This window comes from Phragmites australis, chromosome 19 (assembly GCF_958298935.1).
Source record: "Phragmites australis chromosome 19, lpPhrAust1.1, whole genome shotgun sequence".
Taxonomy (NCBI): domain Eukaryota; kingdom Viridiplantae; phylum Streptophyta; class Magnoliopsida; order Poales; family Poaceae; genus Phragmites; species Phragmites australis.
In genome coordinates this window covers 23,404,748-23,418,706 of record NC_084939.1, presented here as the reverse complement: position 1 = coordinate 23,418,706, position 13,959 = coordinate 23,404,748, and the positions used below count along the sequence as shown (strand labels likewise).

Here is a 13,959-nt window from a genome sequence, read left to right as displayed (position 1 = left end):
AGCCATCTCTTTTTTGCCGCTTGGGCCATGGATACATGTCCGAGCCGAATACCAAACAAGATAGTGTGGGTAGGCCGAGCTCCACGGGAGTTCTTCGGGAAATACAATTCTACATGTCCTCAGTTATCCATCATTCTCCTATAATATTTATCTATTTATTAATTTTTTTATTTAATTTATGATATTTTTTAATTACTTCTCTAACACAAATAAACAGTCCTGATAAGCTATATGTTTGCGTACCCTAGTGAAATTTTCACCTTCAGAGTTCTTTCGCCTCATCTCGCCGCCGCACACTATCTGACACCAACATGTCGCTCTCCTCTCTTCCCTAAATCGAACTCGAAGTCCCAAGGCTTAACCCCGTCGGCGGCGGCCATGACTGATGGCACGGGCTGCAACCTCTGTCGCATTGTTCAACTGTAGTCTCGGTATTTGCCCTTCAGCAAGGAGCAAGAAGACACATGATGGTGCCTCCTCTCCAAGATCGAAGCTTTCTACATGGTCGCGACTGACCGGCTCGACCAGGGCCGGCCCTGAGGGGGTCAAGAGGGGCGACCGCCCAGGGCCCCCAAAACCGAGAGACCCCTCCTCATGTACCTAGGTCTAAAGTAACAGTTCATACAACAACATATATAATTATGTCTAAAGTAACAGGTAGGTCTAGCAGTCCGCACGGTAAGACGCAAGTGACCTGGTTCCTCTGATTCATAAAAAGACAAGTGACCTGCCTGCCTAGCCTATTTGGATGTTTGCCTGTTTCGTGTTTTCTTCCGTTCAGACAGTCCAATTTCCTGCATTCTGTGGGACCACGACTCCAAGACGTCCCACATGCCCGCAGCTTTGATCGAGAACATACGTCAGCCATTGCTATATGAGTTTTCGTCGTTGGTTTTTCTCCTCTATAGTTTCTACTCTACCTCAAATGGATCCAATCCTTGCTGAGATCGCACGTTTGAAATATGGAAAGGTCCCCGCTTGCTCCGGCGATCAATGGGTCCAATGTTTGCATTGTGATGCTAGCACCTGCAAGCAGATAACTCTAAAACTACTATAGCGGCAAGCTACCTACTGCATATACCGATGAGTAATTAAAGCTGCATGCAACAAGTTGTATATAGGCATGTGAGTATCTCTATCTAGCTAGCATGCATTAACACAAGCATACGTACATATACTACAATCCTTCACAATTTTGTTCCCGCGAGTATTTACGATAATTTTGTTCCAGCTTACCGTCAGGTTGTTCAAGTTTATCGTCAATGCTCGTGAACTATACCAGAATATTATCTTTATAATTAATATATAAATATTTTAATATTTATATTCAATAGAGTCATGCTTTTACTTTCATTCCAGCCATTGAAATCTCATGGCCCTAGGCTCGACGTGAGGGTGAGGCCTGTCACGCTCACGCGCTTCCTCGATGCTGGCGTGCCTCCTGGACCCCGCCTCCAACATCATGGCCAACACTATCTGCACCTTCGACCGCCGACCTGACCTTAGGGACAAGGTCTTGGCCGGCGCCATTGTTGAGGAGAAGCGGGAGGAGATGGGGGAAGCAGCCCCTCGAGAGCCTCGTCGCCTTTATGCTCTACTTCTTCCCCTACCTCACCGCTTGGGAGGCTGTGCGCTACCTGCTCCTTGCCGACGCCGACCTCCTCGTCGCCGCCCGTTTCATCGTGGCGGACTGCGGCATGATGGCACGGTTCTCTCTCACCTCCTCCGCGTCGGCTCCAGCCTTGGAGGCGGCCCTCACACTCGTCGCGCAGATCGCCAAGCACCCTCAGCCCAAGCACCTCATCCATGTCTGGATATCACTATCCTACCATGTCGTAATTAATATTTACAATATACTACAAAATATAGCATTTTCTATATTTCTAAACCCTAGGTCATATCTAATATAGCTATTGTTATACCGCTAAATCCTAGATCTAGTGGTACTTTACTTAGTAATAAAAACATGAGTATAAAAAATTACCAAAAAACAGGCTCCAAAATCCGCAGATCGAAAACAGTAGGGCTTCGCCACGCTAACTCCCTCTCCTCCTCTCCTCTACTCTTCCTTTCTCTTTTTCCATAATAAAATGAGCATTTTTTCTCATTTTTGATGTTTATATAGAGAAGGGGGCGGGGGCGGCCCCTAACCGTCCTCTCAAAAGGCGGTAAGTGGTCTAACCTAAGAGGACGGTAAGGGTGACAGGGATACTTCCTACCTGCTTTCTGAAAGAGCGGTTAGTCTCACATGACCTTTTAGAGGACGGTAAGAGAAGCGGCGATAGACGTCTATTTTTACAAATTTTACCGTCAGAGTCTATTTATTTAAATAGTTAATTAAAAAATATAAAAATAGAAAAAACTCCTTCCGCTTGCCTCTCCTCGCCACGCCGCACGCTTCGCTGCCGGCCCCCAAATCAACAAGGGATTGGAATTCCCTTTCTCGTTCCCCTCCCAAACCGTAACCCCGTCGCCGGCGGCCATGACTGATGGCGCGGGCTGCAGCCTCCGTCGCGTTGTTCGGCCGCAGTCTCGGTATATTCCCTTCAGAAAGGAGCAAGAAGACACAAGGTCGTGCCTCCTCTCCAAGATGGACGCTTTCTACATGGTCGCGACTGACCGGCTCGACGTGAGGGCGAGGCCTGTCACGCTCACGCGCTTCCTCGACGCCGGCGTCTGCATCGGCCTCCTGGACCCCGTCTCCAACATCGTGGCCAACACTATCTGCACCTCCGACCGCCGTCCTGACCTTAGGGACAAGGTCTTGGCCGGCGCCGTTGTCGAGGAGAAGCGGAAGGAGATGGGGAAGAGGTCCCTCGAGGGCCTCGTCGCCTTCCTGCTCTACTTCTTCCCCTACCTCGCCGCTTGGGAGGCCGTGCGCTACCTGCTCCTTGCCGACGCCGACCTCCTCGTCGCCGCCCGTTTCATCGTGGCGGACCGCGGCATGATGGCGCGGTTCTCTCTCACCTCCCCCGCGTCGGCTCCAGCCTTCGAGGCGGCCCTCACGCTCGCTGCGCAGATCGCCAAGCACCCTCAGCCCAAGCACCTCGTCCATGTCTGGATGTCGCTATCCTCCCGTCTGCACCAAGTCCTCACTTTGTTGTCGGAGGTGCAGCCCCAGTGCCCACTTCGGAACCTGGATCGCTTGAAAACGTTGCTGCTCGAGGAGCCCGTGGTTCCTGACCTGGCCATATATTGGGATCTTGCTGCTTCCCGGACACTTTACAAGAACAGCATCGCCCATATGCCATGTCAGCACACCCGATCTCTGCGAATGGTGCTTCTTGACACGATCCACGGCTTCTACCTGCAGGCGCTGGCCAGGCTGCCGCGCATGGAGCTGCGCACTCGCCTCCACCGCAGCCTGCTCAGGGCCGGCTACTGCTACGGCCCCATGGACCCTGTCTCGAACATCATCCTCAACACCGTCTGGTACGACGTCAACTTCCCGGCAGCCGTGACCCCGGTGCTCGACGTGATCGGCCCGAACAGCCTCACCCGCCTGGAAAGCCGCTCCTTTTACGGGCTCGTCTCCTTCCTCCAGACGCGCTACCATGATCTGTCTGAGCACCAGGCCGTGCAGTGCCTGGTCGTTGCCTGTGCTCAGCTGTCCGTCGCTGATCCCAAGCTCCTGTCTGCTGCAGAGGAGATGGAGGTGGAACAGCATCGACACCGACACTGCTCGGACGATCGTCGTCTCTCTCACTTCATGTGCAGCCTCTATGACGACGCTGTCAGAAAGGTGGAGCAGCAAAGCCCATGTGCTGGCATCCAAGAAGCTTATGCGGCTGCAGCCACCGCGGCATGGCACCCCAACCCTGAGGAGCAGGCAAGGTTCCTCGCTTCATGGAACCAGGAACATCAGATTGGGATCCCGCTCACCTCAGAAGATGTGCAACATTGGTCCTGCGTGTTATCTCCAAAACAGCAGCCAACTCCTGAACGAATATGCAAGTCCTCCTACCCCGTGAGAGCTGGAAAGATGCGCTCCATGGCTCTGCAGAGAAGGATATCCAGAAAGGTGAAAGCTGCACTGGACAGACACCTGCTGCAAGATGGGGTTGGTTTAGTACCTCTGCTCTTCATTATAACTGATGCCTTTTCATTTCTTATTGTTCTTACATACAATAAAACCTTTCGCTAGTTTATCCTGTGCTGTTTTGTAGAAACCTGCGTATGATCTTCATATCATCTGCTGTGTGAATGAGGATATGTATGTGGCCCGGAGTATTGCGAAGACGTGAATGATGCCCTGTCTTTTGCCCCATGCAAGTACCGTTACTCTCATGTCAACTTCTTGGCCACTCAAAAGGGTTCTCTGTCCAGTGACTCCCATCCAATACTGTTTTTTGCTGAATTTGATAATGAAGAGGAGGACGGTGAACCCCTGCTGTGTTGCCGTGTGGATGAGCCAACACCATTTTCCGGTATGTACATTCTTCTTTCTGCACTTCTCCATGCCAGTTTTCTTCATTTAGGTAGCTACCAATATCAATGCTGTCTTTGAGCAAACATGGTTATAATAAGTATGTTCCAACCTTAGCAAAATCTCATACAAAGAAAAAAAAAAAAGAGTGCAGGATTGAATGAACATACTAGTAGAACTTTTTTTTGTGGTCTATGGTTTAAAGATAGCAAAAGGTATGTATGTATTTCGGAGTCTCTAAGCTTATCTGGCCAGCGTTGCAATACTGAGGGCATATATATTGAGGACGATGGACGCCCAAACCTTCCTGCTTATTCAATCTTGTTTATGTATCCCACGACAGCCAATGTATTTTGTGGTCATTTTCTTGCTGAATCCACCAGTGTCCAGAATCGATGCACCACAGTACATTTGCCATCACTGATTCAGTGACGTCAGGGCAGGACATGCTGTATGCCAGAATTGCTTGAGCAACCGCTTTAGTTAGAATCTCCTTCCCAGTGTTCTGTATTAATTCTTTCCATCCCTGAATACACTGCCATATTTTCTCTTTTATGTAAGCAACTTCGCCTTAGACTTACCAATATAAACCGGCAAGAAACATTTCTCATGCAGAGCTTCCACTTGAATAGTTGAACGTGCTGCTGGGCCATAAACTCATCTCTTGCATTTCCTGTTTCGTAGTTAACATAATAGATTATTTCTCACCATCTGCCCTGAAAATTCCTCATATAATTCCTTAAAATGCTCTACCACCTGTGCATTAGCCACATGTCAAATCTGAACAGCGCGTCATGCATTGACAAAAGATGGTGGCTGATGCAATAAGCACCCGTCCTTCCCATTGGTTTTGTTTAACATGAAATGAGTGAGCTCATAGGCCAGCAACACATTATCTGTTATGAGACATCTGAGCACGAAAGCACCTTTGATTAGGAGCGATAGTTACCTGGGACTAACACCTTGAGACTATTTGCATGCAAACCTTTGAGATGGTCTTGTACAGCATGTTGCATAGGCTGATAAGACATTGCGTTTTTATGCACCAGGGATCTTACACATTGGGATTAACACCACCGTGTTTACATTCCACCCGTGAGGCATCTCTCCATTCAGCACATGTAGCACCTCCTGTTGCACATTACTGTTTTAGAAGTTGATTTGCATTTACTGTTTTAGAAATTAACTTTCTTTATTTCCGCGGATGCTTTTAACAAGCATTATCCCTTGTGACCACACTTCTTCTCCTCTTATTTTCCTTTGGGAGTTGAGTGGTTTATTAGGTACCTCCACTCCTTCTAGCACATTGAGTGCGGGGATATGATTTATTGACACATTTATTATTAGTAAATACATCTAGCAAATATTTGCAATGTCTTGCAAATTTATGAATTCTTGAACTTCTTGTTCAGATCCTTTAGTACGTGGATCTAAGATCTAATTGCCTTTATGTAAGGACTGAATGTATGTGGTATTACAATTTATTTTCTGGCATCCTTTGTGTTACTTGTGATCTCCCCCTAATGACTAGAAATTGTCCTCATCAGCGTATCGGGCTATGAATATGCTCCATGTTAGAGGCTTGAGGTATTTTATGATTGATGGAAAATATACCTCATATAGATCCTCAATTTCATATGAATGCCCATTGATGTACGTTGTGGTGGTGATATCAGTATGTATATAGTGTAACCAATTTTTCGCAGATGGGAAATACTTATTTGATTTTCACGTACTAATTACCGCAACAGGGAAGCCGTATAATATGCAGTTGGTCTTATTTGAATGAAATTTGTGGCGTGTAAGACCGCATGATTTCCAGTATGAGATTAGTAAATTGCAATTCTAGAGTAATGGTCGTGCAATTAATTTTAACTCTCTTGGATGAGAGATTTCAGCTAGACCATTTGAAGTGTGCACATAAATGTACTTAATGCTCCAAAATAATGGCTAAGATCACAATGATTGTTGAAAGCACGTGAAGTAAATTCAGCGGCATTATCTATTATAATGGATTTTATCCTGTTGTTAGGATAATTTGCTCATAATTTGATAATTTGAACAATAAATTTGTAGATGCATCTATGAGCATCACAAAGTACCTTAATAGTCCATATAATGGCTAAATATGACCACATATATATCTTTGAATGTGTTCAAGAAAAATGAGTTACCTATATTTAATTTTAAGATAAGAGTGCCTTAAAATTAATTTTCCTGTGGCACATGCGGTATACACAAAATCCGAGGATTTTGGAAATATTGCAACACTGTTAGGATTTTGGAAATATTGCAACATTGTTGTTGTGACTAATAGAATTGCTGATAATTTTTCTTTTCATGCTTAAACCAGGATGACCAAGGTGGTCATACCAAGTCTTGAATTTAATCAAGATTCTGAAAAATTATCTTGAACGCAACATGTGATACGGGATTAATGTATGTATAATACAGTTCAGATGATATGGAAGAAATTTTCTTAAGAGCTTGCTTTGTCATATCCGTTAGATTTGGTGAGAAATAAATACATCACCGTTCTCAATTTGGCATATGAAAGCTATTTAGACTAGTGTCTTTATAACTGGTTAAGGTACGAGTTGAATCAGGATACAAGAGTGCATCCATGATCACTAAAGATGTACCCATAAGGAGAATAATTGTGGCTCAATTCAAATCCACAATTAAGATATCACGTTCAGCGATTGTCATAGCATTTCTATGTTTCAGAGTATGGAAATATATTTGCTCCCAGAAAATTGTATTAGTGGTACAACTTTCCACTAAACAAATTTCGTCTTCCATTTGTTGCTTCTTGTAAAATTTCTATACATGTAAGAGAAAATTCCATAAGAAATTAATTCATATATAGAATACATACAATGCTGATTTTTATGAGTATCATGTCTTGAGAGACAATATGCAACATCATGTAGGATAATAGTAGGCTTATGATATTTAGAGGAATATTAGGAGACTAATTGAGGTCTCCCAACATATCACGGGAAATAAATTACACAAGCATGTCATATACACTGAGGATATCATCCTCCTTCTGCTAGACTAAATCATAATTCTCTATCAGAGGAATGGTTTAAGAACATGTCTTCTATTTGTGAATTGAAGTGAGCTTCAAAATTACCCCTTGAATTGGCTTGCCTTTCCCAATGGATTTAAGATACAAATCCACCAAATATTTGGGAATCCGACATTTGTATGGTGGTTCGTACATCCACATCGTTGACAAACTTGAGAGTTGTATATATTATCATTTTTGCTGAAACAATATTTGCATTGTGCAATTCCACTTTTTCTGCTTGTTGAAAAACCTTCACTTTTCCTTGGATTTCCTGTTGTTCCGTTTATGGCAACGAAATTTGTATCCTAAGTTTTGGCGTGTACTTCAGAAAGGGGTGCTACACCTGTTGGGTGATTTTGATGATGATATTGCTGTTGCAATATCTGGAACAATGGATGGAAAGTGTATAAAGATTTCACAATCATTTGAAACTGTGTGATCCCAGAATCTCAACATAGAGCAGATTGTGTAAACTTTGAGAGTTGTAATATGCTACGAACTTAAAGTTCAGGAAATGAAACTGAGACCATTCGCATTGAGCTTCTGGTAGGAGAACATATTTTTATTGCTGATAACACTCCTTGAGGGAGGTCCAAAGAGTGAGTGGATCATTCTCCATTAAATACTTAGATTAGAGATCTGGATGGAGGCTAAGTATTACGGTTAACCTTTGAAGCTAGACACCAATAATATCATACCCAGGTTACAGGGATAAGGATCATCAACAATTCAAGGTAAAGGCAATGCATCAGCATAGGTTCCACCCATATCACCCGACACTGACTCGCTAATCATGCAAACATACATAAGCAATAACTCATCAATTTAGATTCCACTTGATTCAAATCAATAGGGTGCAATATGCTTAAACGCTTGCCTTATTGCTCCGGCATCTGCCTAATACTTCCGGCACAACACTCCCAGAACTCCGGTAGCTCGGTATCGCCTTTGCTCACTTGGACCGTCAGAGCGACACTCTTTAAATGAATCAAGAATACATTGCATAAATGAACAAACAATGAAAAATTGTGCATATGATGCATGCTCGAACAATAGTAAAGCACTGTGTTTCAAAAACAATTGCAAAAGGTCGAAAAAAGACCCAGGTTGGAAAAGGTTTGAACCTCAAATAGGGTAACCTAAGTGCATAAAGCATTGAGTGGCTGGCGGTCAGACTGGTGTGGAGGTGGCGGTCAGACTGCAACCGTGCAGAGAGTTTAGGGCATCAACGGTCAAACCGAAGGCATGGTGGTGGTCAGACTGCCGACCAACGGTCAGATCGGCCCTAATGGCGGTCTGACTCCTAACTGTGGAGTTCACTTTGGACATTCCGGCCCTAACTTGGCAGTCAGACCGACCCTATTGGCTGTCAGACCGCCAGACCTTGCCGGCAATACCTTTGCGGGGTCGCCAACGAGGACTCCGGCAAAACCTTCGATGACGAAGGGCACTAAAGTACTCCATAGGATAGGGAGATGTTTTCTATGATTGTTCGGACGATATGTATAGTCCAAACACGTCAAACCCCAAAAATAAGATCTAGATTTAGCTTTCCTAGGGTTTTCTGCTTCAAATCAAAACGGTGGCCGGCTGGAGCTAGGAGACGACGAGAAAACAGCTTAGGAAGGTTTACCTCAGCATAAGGGAACTTCCTATCGGATTGGAATCCTCCAATGAAGCTTTGATTCACCAATTGGACTCCGGAGAGGGGATTAAGCCCGCGGTGGGAGAAGTGCTCGAGGAACACCTTTCTGGCGGGAAAAAGAGGGGGAATAACTTGGGGAAGCCTTCTGGAAGCTTGGAGGAGTACTTGTCGTCGATCTCCGATCGTCAAATGTGGCAAGTGGATACCTCTCTCTCTTTCTAGGGTTTGGTGGAGGGAGAGTGAGGGAGAGCAAATGAGAGAGGGAGAGTGAGAGAGAGACTAGTCGATCCTCTTAAGTGAGCCTCTGCACTTCTAACGGTCAGACCATGGGAGGCATCGGTCGGACCGTGGAAAACCCACATGGCAAATTCACGTGGTTGCCACCTGGCGGTTAGACCGCGGGTGAGCCCGGTCAGACGGCGAGAGCGGCATTTTCTCTTTTTCCATCTTTTCCTATCCTCGTACTCCAAAGTATTTGGGGGCTTTCCTAAATATCTCTAAACCATCTACAACGTACTTTTGGAACACGTTTAAAACTCGAGTTGCAAATAAACACGTATAAACATAACGTCATGATGATTATGCATGCTTAACTATGTTGTGATTAACATTTCAGGATGTGACATTTTTGCATGTTGATTTCACTTATTTAGTGTTGCTATTCCGTCTGATCATGCTAATGATATAGGGCATGTTTGGCAGAGCTCCCAGAGCAACTTCCCGGCTGGAATCAGAGGGAGCTCTGCCAAACAGCAGCTTTCAGCTTTTAGCTCCCTGAGTGGAATCTGTAGGAGTAATTCTCTTAAATGAACTAAAAGCTAAGGAGCTGAAAAAAACAGCTTCCCCTGATTCACTTCCTGCATAGAATCACTTCCTCCATATATTTTAGTTTAGAGAATTACTTTTCGCCACGGAATCACTTCCTCCAGAGAATCACTCCCCGCAAAAAATTTGGATCAGAGAGAGCTCTACCAAACATGCCCGTAATTTCGTTGTCTAGGTGGAAAGGATGGTAGTGATGGATCATTCATGTCTGATCTCGTCTATTGGATTGCTCAGAACCCTCCACCAGCCCAATTTTTCCTTATATATGGGGGAAAAGATGTTGTGAAATTTATTGATCCTCTACCAGGTGATAGCCATCCTGCTGTAGTTGGAGTTTACAAAAGATCAGTGGAGTCTTCTGAACAAATTTTCAACAGAATGGATTCTCAAGTAGCATTGAGGAAAAACGCCTCAATGAGACTCAAAGTGAGGAGTTATCATCATGGGATGTCCAGTCTTCGTCATCAGAATTACCATCATTTACAGAAAAGAAAACTCTGGAAGCTGATGTCCCGTCTTCCCCATCAGATCAATTATCTAGAGACCAAAGGAAAGCTCCTGATCTTACTACAGGAGCAGAGCCACCTTCCAACCGTGTGAAGCTGATGTTACTCTGGCAGCGGATGCCCCATCACCACCATACCATATGATGCATTATCTAGAGACCAAAGAAAGGCTCCGGCTGTTGATCCTGTTACGCAAACAGAACCACCGGTCAGCCGTACGAAAGCTGATGTGGTTGCTGCTGCTGGCACTCCTTCCTCAGGGGCGCAAGGTAATGTTAGCAAGAAGGGGTTATTTGAACGCATTCCGTCACTATGTAATGGCCTAACCCATTAAGCCTGATTTATTCATCTTGTGATGGCGTCTGTTCTAAAGGGTCCGATGATTCACCAATTCATCAAGGGCATGAGTGGAATTTTGTAGAATAGTTGTTCAGAGGTGTAGTGAACACGGGAACCAGACGAAAGTGCATCTGAATATGCTTAGTATAAGGAACCGCAGCATATGTGAAGATGATTGTATTCACTATTCAGTATACTTAAAATCATGATTTCATGAGCGCATAGATGGCAAATGCTGCAAGATGTTCACGTCTGAACAGAAATTTCGTTAATGCCTGAACATCAACAAAGAGAAACCCATTGAAGCTAAATCTATTGTTTTGTAGTTCTGTGCTACATAGATGTTCAGAATGAGGAACGATTTGGGGACGCCGTATGTCGGTCTCCCATTTGCATGCATCTTGTATCTGTTCCAATGGGATCAGATGCCGTATGAGCTTGATATTTAGTCCTCATTAACATAATTATTTGTGTTGCACAATGCAACCACCTCTCTTTTTTTATATATAAGCAAGGTTCCAATTTGTACAGAAACCAAGCTATAACTAGTCGAAATCACTGGTCTGATAATATCAACATTGAGCTACATCTGCATATATCGTTTAGTCCTCGGAACTGATACAATATACACAACCGGAGACAGCTTCTTTGCCGAGTGCCTTAGACACTCGGCAAAGGACGATATACACTCGGCAAAGGCTTTGCCGAGTGCTACACTCGGCAAAAGGCGCTCGGTAAACAGTTTGTCGGCAAAGACCTCTTTGCCGAGTGCACTTTATCGGGCACTCGGCAAAGGCTTTGCCGAGTGCTAATCTGACACTCGGCAAAGGTCTCCGTTTTGCCGAGCGCCAGTGAATCAAACACTCGGCAAAGGTGGCATCTGTGCCGAGTGCCACCGGGAGGACACTCGGCAAACAGGCCATCTTTGCCGAGTGCCTGGACCGTAGCTCTCGACAAATCTGTGATGTTTGCCGACTGTAATGGCCTTTGCACTCGGCAAAGCATGTTGTCACTTTGCCGAGTGCCATGGCCATTGCACTCGGCAAAGTGACTGAAAACAGCCTTTTTTATTTGTTTTTTACATCCCATCCAAACAAACAGAAGATATATATATATAACAAACATCACCAACATCACATATATATCATCAACAGCACATATATATCACCAACACCACATATATATCACAAACGTCACATGTCTCACAATATATCACAAATAAGTTCACAAGTAATCCAAGTGCTCCATCATCTACAACCATAATTGCAAATAGAAGTACCATTAACAACCACAAGTATCATCACCAAGATGGTCAATGAAACTGATTTGGTGAAGGATTCGCTGAAGCATGAGGATCGTTCGATGCCGCCGATTGATTCTGCACAAAGGAGAAGAGATTGTATGTGTGAGACAAGATAAATATATACCATACATGAATAAAACTTTCATACTCCACTAGGTTTGACCGTAAGCATGAACATACAAACTAAAACATTTATACTCACAGGAGTAGAATAGTGAGGAGGTGGAGGTGGAGGTGGAGCGAATAGCGAAGGTGGCGGAGCTACACCCGTAGCGGCGCCAATACTTTGCATGTACTGAAGAATCTCCACCATCCTCCGCTGCTCGGCCTCCACCCTCTCCATCGTCGCCTGCATTTGCTCCCGTATCCTCCTCTCTTGTTCCAGCTGGGCCTACAATATATTCACCTTAATGTTACAATAATGCAAAGGAAAGGTATGAAAAAACCAATGAACGACGAATAAACCAGGAATAACCTCGAGTGCCTCCACCCGGTGGTGTGAAGTGTCCTTCCGAGGTCGTATGGCCGGGCTCGTGCTCGTGCTGCTTGCTCGAATCTGGGAGAGACTGGGAGTAGCGGCCGAGTCGATTGCGCCGTCGCCAATCCAGTATCGCCCATGCTTCTTGCCTCCTCCCACCCTCATGACGACTTCTCCATCAAGGTCCTCGGTGCTCGGATCGTACTCTGGCCCATGGACCTCCCTTGCCATCGATGTGTACTCACTAAGGCGGTTGTGGACGGTCGCATTGCTGTACGCCTCGGGCCCGTCCTCCGGGTTGTAGTCAACGTCGGACGTCGCCTTGCCCTTGTGGGCCATAGCAAATGCCTTGAAGATGGAGCAAGGCTGGCCACCATGTGACGCCGACTGCGAGAAAAACAGCAAGATGATTAGAAATCATGCAGAATTGAGCGTTAGAATAAATAAATGAATTCGCGTACCCATGTTTGTGCGTATCCGCTGAGGTTGCGGCTGCCTTGATGGTGTGCTACACCTGGCATCATCAAACGCCGCTCCCGGCACAAGTTGTGCGTCTCCTCCCACTCGCGTGAGCACCACTTGTCCACCATCTGTTCCCAGCACTGGGGATGCGCGGCGCACCAATAAGGAATCATCTACAGGCCATCAAGTACATGACATATCAGAAGATGAAATTAAGCCTACTTAATCTCAAAAGGAATCAGTATTAATGTTCTGTATTTACCTGCAGGTACTGGTCCCGGGTCAGCGTCATGGTTCTTGCGTCCCTTTTGGTGACCTTCGTTCCAACGACGGTCCCGTGGTAAGTTACGACGGCCTGGATGCGCGCCTCGTAATGCATGTCCACGACGAGTTTTTTGCAGCATTTGGTAGCCACCGCATCCGCCCTGGCCTCATGTCCGTCCTGGCATCTAAAGAAATCCTGCATACAAACACGATGTATCCATTCATTATTTCAAGAATGTCCAATAAATACGATGTATTGAGCAATGTAGTGCGAGGAAGACTTACCCACAGCTCTTGCTTCACCCGCTCCGCCTTGTTGTTGAATACCCTGCGGGCCCGATCTGCAGCATCGGGGGCGGCGGCGTAGTGGTCAAACGAGTAGGCCGGCCCCGTCACTCCGGCGTACTCAACCAGGCCAGGGAAGTGCTCCTTGCACAGAAGACCGAGGATGCCATTGACTTGGCGTGTGTGAGCACCTCCACTCGCCACAATCGTCCAGTTCCTGCCCAAGTGATTAAGAAAAATTATTAATTTCTATTTTGATTTTCAACATATCATATAAAGTAGTGATAACATATAAAGTTACTTACTTTTCCCCCTCGGGTCGAATCAGCGGGCGTCTCTCACGAGGTATC

At 45.5% G+C, this 13,959-nt stretch overlaps 1 pseudogene; it reads left to right on the top strand.

The window, feature by feature from the left end:
* The first annotated feature begins 1,589 nt into the window (after nt 1-1,589).
* Nucleotides 1,590-5,568, top strand: LOC133900281 (uncharacterized; annotated as a pseudogene).
* The last annotated feature ends 8,391 nt before the right edge of the window (nt 5,569-13,959 follow it).